This window comes from Lagenorhynchus albirostris, chromosome 17 (genome assembly GCF_949774975.1).
Source record: "Lagenorhynchus albirostris chromosome 17, mLagAlb1.1, whole genome shotgun sequence".
NCBI classification, from domain to species: domain Eukaryota; kingdom Metazoa; phylum Chordata; class Mammalia; order Artiodactyla; family Delphinidae; genus Lagenorhynchus; species Lagenorhynchus albirostris.
In genome coordinates, this window is record NC_083111.1 from 27,929,472 (window position 1) to 27,935,471 (window position 6,000).

Sequence of the window (6,000 nt, forward strand, 5' to 3'; positions counted from 1 at the left end):
ATGTATTTAGGTGCTCCTATGTTGGGTGCTTATGTATTTACAATTGTTAAATCTTCTTGTTGGGATTGATCCCTTTATCATTATATGATGTCCTTCTTTGTCTCTTGCTGCAGTCTTTGTTTTAAGGTTTGTTTTATCTGTTACAAGTATTGCTACCCCAGCTTTCTTTTTGTTTCCATTTGCATGGAATATATTTTTTCTGTCTCCTCACTTCCAGTCTGTGTGTGTCTTTAGATCTGAAGTGAGTCTCTTGTAGACAGCGTATATATTGGTCTTACTTTTGTATCCATTCAGCCACTCTGTGTCCTTTGATTGGAGAATTTAGTCCATTTCCATTTATAGTAATTATTGTTAGGCATATACTTGTTGCCATTTTGTTAATTGTTTACTGGTTGTTTTTATAGTTTTTTTTGGTTCCTTCTTTTATTTTCTCTTTCCTTGTGATTTGTTGACTGTCTTTAGTGTTGTTTGGGTTCCTTTCTCTTTTGTGTGTGTGTGTATCGATCATAGAGTTTTGGTTTCTGGTTATCATGAGGTTTATATGTGGCTATATATATAACATATTTATACATATGTATCATCATATGTATATACATGATTATTTTTAAGTTGATGATCTGTTAAGTTCCAACTCATTTTAACAACCCTGCATTTTTATTCCCGCCACCACCACATTTAACATTTTTGATATAATATTTTACATCTTTCGTTTTGTGTATCCCTTAAGTACTTATTGGGGATATTGTGTATCCCTTAAGTACTTAAGTACTACTATCTTTATAAGTGGTTGATCTACTACCTTTACTGTATATTTGCCTTTATCAATTAGATTTTTCCTCTCATAATTTTATATTTCTAGTTGTGGCTTTTTCTTTTCTGCTCAGAGAAGTCCCTTTAACTTTTCTTGTAAAGCTATTTCAGTGGTGCTGAACTCTTTTAGCTTTTGCTTGTGAGTAAAACTCTTTCTCTCCCCATCAAATCTGAATGATAGCCTTGCCAGGTAGTTACCATGTTTCTTTAGTCAACTCTTATCTGGAACAGCACCTCAATCTTGCCTTGGTTCTCTTGGCTTGACACTTTTGACAATAATAGTCCAGTTATTAGACAGAATTTTTTTTATTTTCGCTGCACTGTGTGGCTCATGGGATCCCAGTTCCCCAACCAGGGATCAAAGCCAGGCCCTCTGCAGTGAGAGTGTGGAGTCCTAACCACTGGACTGCCAGAGAATTCCCCCAGGTAGAATGTTCTTAATTGTTTTTTTTTTTTGTTGTTTCTTTATCATAAAATTCAGAATGCATACTTTTTTTTTTGGTGGGGGAGAAATAGCACAGAAGTGATACTGTGATCTTCTCATTGCATCCTATAAGGTGGTACATGATTTTGACTTGTCCCATTATAGAGGATGTAACTTCTGATCACTTAAGATGATATCCACCAGCTTTCTTCACTATAAAGTTACTCTTTTCCTCATTTTAATCAATAAGTATTTTGTGAGGAGGTATTTGGAATTATGTAAGTATCCCATTCCCATTATGTAAGTATCCCTTTCCTTGAAGCCAAAATCAACATTTTATATGCTGGTTTTGGTACACATTGATGTTTCTTGGATGAATTAATTATTACTATGATGACTGTGAAATTATAATTTTTTTATTTCTATCATTCCTTCTACAGTCATCAGTTGACATTCCATTGTAAGTAAAAACTTTCTCCTTTATTTATTTAAGTATGGGCTCATGAGATGCTATTTTATTCAGTGGATATTATTCAATGGATATTATTTTCATAGTTTATTTTGATGTTCACATTGCCCCATATTTGACCAGTGAGTGCTCCTTCATGTATATCCTTTTTACTTGTCCCCACCATTCCTTGACTACCTCCATACTTTCTTGCACAACAAAGCATTCTAGGTTCATCTAGGACCTACACTCTTCTAGTCCTAGAATCAGTCAAATCTCCATGGAGCTCTGTTTCCTTTCAGAGGAGATTAATATTTGGAAACCAAAATCTTGGATGTTGATGCTTCCACGTCTTCTCAGTGGGCAGAGCTAGGCAATATATGCATGTATGTTTATACCATTTGTCTGTCTAGCTACCTACCTATATACATTCACACACCTCACCAACTGTATGTATTTCTGTATGTGCAAACCATGAGTTCATGCCAATATTTCCAATTCCAATTATTCCAGTTCCAGTTGAATACCATAGGATTTATTTTAGTTTTCTACCTTTCCATATTTGTAATTTCTTTCTCCATCAATGAGAAACCTGACTCCTGTTATTATAAATATATATACTCATTTGATTCATCTTCCTGCTTGTAACAAATCTTCCATCACTGTTGCCAATCCCCCCAACTCCACCCTATGCAGTTTCCCTCCTAACTCCTAATGGGATTGCAAAATTTGCTCTGGCTGCTGCCATCTGAAGATATGGCTTCCTCACCCTGCTCAGGCTGTGACCTTCCCTACCCTGCTGCCACCTCCCTCTCTTCCCTCCTAAGACCTAATGTCTTTTAAACTGAATTATGAAGGAAGGAAGGAGGAAGGAAGAGAAAAAGGAAGACAAGCAAATAACAAAGTTTGGGATTTTATTCTATGGGGAATGAAGGAGTCCCTTTCCCTCTGTGTCACCCAACACACACACACACACACACACACACACACACACACACGAGTTTTATGGCTTTGTGTATGGAACCAATTCAGTTGGCAGCATAAAAATAGTTTGGAAGAAAGGATGGTTTTAGGCAGGGAGGCAATGGTCCAGGAAATAAATGATGATGAGGGGTAATGAAGAGATAGAGAACCTGGGATGTTCGTGTCCCTGCTGTGTCTCCTTTGAGTATCCAGTTCGTGAAGAACAGTCAGTAAAAATGATATACATTCTGCCTTTCTGTTATGGTTTCTTTGTGGGCCAAATAAATAGTAAAGCTACCCTTCAGTGAAATCTGCATTTCTTGTGAGGAGCCAATTATTATGAAAATTTTCATGATTGATTATAGAAATGGAGATTCTTTTCTTCCTTTAACTCTTCAGTGACAGAAGCATTTATTTTCAGACTCATAATAAACATCTATAACATATTCTATATAATAAAGTAGAGAAGAGCAGAGCAGACAGGACCTTCAACCTTTCTGTCTAGGTCAAATTCCTGGAAATATCTGGAAAATAAGAACCAGTAAATGAAAAGAGATGATTAACTCTTTGCAGTGTAGGAAAAATGACTCACTTCCTCAGGTTATTATAAAACTGTAGGAGGTAGATCACAGGCTTTATATTTTTATTATTTATTTTCTATAATTTAAATTCAAATATCATATTACTAGTCTCTCAACTAGTCCATGCACTTTTCAGGGGCCAGGTCCATTACTTACCTTTGTAGTTCCAGCCAGGATTCCATATTTCCAGTGCATGAGAGGTGTGGCATTAAACATTTGCTGAATGAAATAAAATTCCTTGAAGTATAAAAAGCAGGAAGAGGTTGTAGCCAATACACTAAAAATGACTTTAAAGCTCTATCATCTTTAGCATGACTAAAAAATACCTACAAGAACACTTCTTTTTATCTTCTTGTAGTACTGTTCCTTGGAAGTGATAGATGCTTGGCAAATATGTTTTTAATTTAATTAAGCAGATTTTATCCAGAGTAATCTCCTGGCCAAATGCCTAGAAATCCTGAACCTGAACTAATTACAGTCATAAAGGACAGCTTACACATGAAATATCTGAAGGTGAAGAAAGGTCAAATCCATATCACAACAGCAATAAAAATATTCAAAGAGTACATGAAGTCCTTTCACATTTTTTGTGATGCTAGGTTAAAATGCAAGTAGTGGTTAAAAATTATAGGAATTGGGAAATATTTAGCAGGTGCATGTTTAAGACTCAGAAAATTGGTAACTGCAAAGGAGGCAGTGAGCTATTAAATTACCATTTGACACTCCAAATTTCAGCAGTGTTTAAAGCAAAATGAAAGGCTGCTGTGCTTTGTAATTATCAATTTTAGCTGAGAATGTAAACACTCAAGTTGTCTAAAGCTCAAAAATGATTTTGAGTTGTTTTTCAGTTGATACTATGTTCAGAGTCTATACAGACTAAAGACAGTTTTTGACTCTTTTTTTGTGATGTTTTACAGCAACTCCGTTGTATTGAAATGCTACTAAGAATTACATGGGCATCTATATTATGATAAATGCAACAGAAAATACTGAGGACTGTAAGGTATTTCATGAACATTGTTTTCCTTTTGGATTAGAAAAGTCATGAAGAGTCATTGTAGAAATTTGGAAAATTCAGAAAAGTATAAAGAAGGATGTGAACAACCAGCAATTACTGCATTTTGATTTAACTCATCACAATCTTTCTTTCATTTGTATTTACTGTAATAGCTTCCTAACTTGTTCCCCTGCTTTAATCTCTACTCAACCCAGCAGCCGGAGGAATCCTGCTAAGGTGTTAATCAGCTCATGTCATTCCTCAGCTCAAAACCTCCAGTGTTTCCCACATCACTCAGAATAAAGCCAAAGTACTTACAACGGCCTGCAAAGCCCTATTTGACAACCCTTGCCACCGCCTGCACTGCTTTCTTACTTTTCTGTAATCATGCCAGGCATGCTCTTGCTTCTCGACCCTTCTTCTGGAGCACTCTCCCCCTAAATAGCTGCAAAGCTCCTCCCTTACCTCTTTCAGATCTTCTCTGAAATGCCATTTTTTTTTCCAGTGGGGGGCTTCCACGACTACCTCTGTAAAATTCCAAGTCCTCCTACATCCCTGCCCTCCTTCTCCGCTATCCCATTATCACCATATAGCATCCCATATATGTATTTACTTTGCTTATTATCTGTCTCCTCCTGCCAGAATGTAGGCTCCATAAAAGCAGAGCATTTTTATCTGGTTTTGTTTGCTGCTATATTGGTTCTCTAATGCATAACAAATCACCCCCAAATTTATTTGTTCCAAATAACACTCATCATTTATTTTCTCATGATTTCAGTGGGTATGGAATTTGTGAGTGGCTTGGCTTGATGGTTCTGGCTCAGGGTCTTTCATGAAATTCAGTTAAATGTTGACCGAGGCTGCAGTCATCTGAAGACTTGCCTGGGGCTGGAGGGTTTTCTTGCAAAGCAACTCACGTGGCTGCAGGTTGGTGCTGGCTATGGTCAGGATACCCCAAATCCTCTCCAGGAGAATCTCTTCACAGGGCTATTTGAGTATCCTCAGCTGTGGAAGCTGGCTACCCCTAGACTGAATGATCCAAGAAATCAAGGGAGAAACTGCAGTGTCTTTTATGCTCTAGACTCAGAAGTTACACAATATCGCCTCCACTGTATTTTTATTTTTTTATTTATTTTTCTAAAAATTTATTTATTTTTGGCTGCATTGGGTCTTTGTTGCTGTGCACAGGCTTTCTCTAGTTGTGGCGAGCAGGGGCTACTCTTCATTGTGTCTGGCACATAGAGGGAACCTGACAAATATTTTTGAACAATGAATAAATTCCAGCCACTTAGATTTTTTAAAATATAGTTCTTGGCAACCTTTTTTTCTAAGCAAATATACTCTGTTGTTTATTAAATATTGGAATTTTTCTCTAGATAAAAGTGTATAATCTATAAATATAAACATATATACTAAGTATATTTAAAAATATGTTTAATATCTTCCTAAAGTTACATCTTTTTGATGTTCGATGTTATTTCAACTCTCTTCTAATCATTAGCATTTCCGTTGTTTCTTGATTTCTTCTGTTATAAATACACTGTGATGAACATCCCTCTACATAAACCTTTGAGCAATCTCCTAATATTTTCTTGGAAAGCATGACTAGGAATAAGATCTAAGATTACAAATACTTAAAATACTTGATTTAAGTTACCAACTTGCTTCCAGAAATATCATATATTTTACATTTCTACCAACAGAATATGAACATGCCTATTTCACTGCATCCTAATTAATATGGAATGTTGATACTTTTTAAGAAACTGAAATTTTG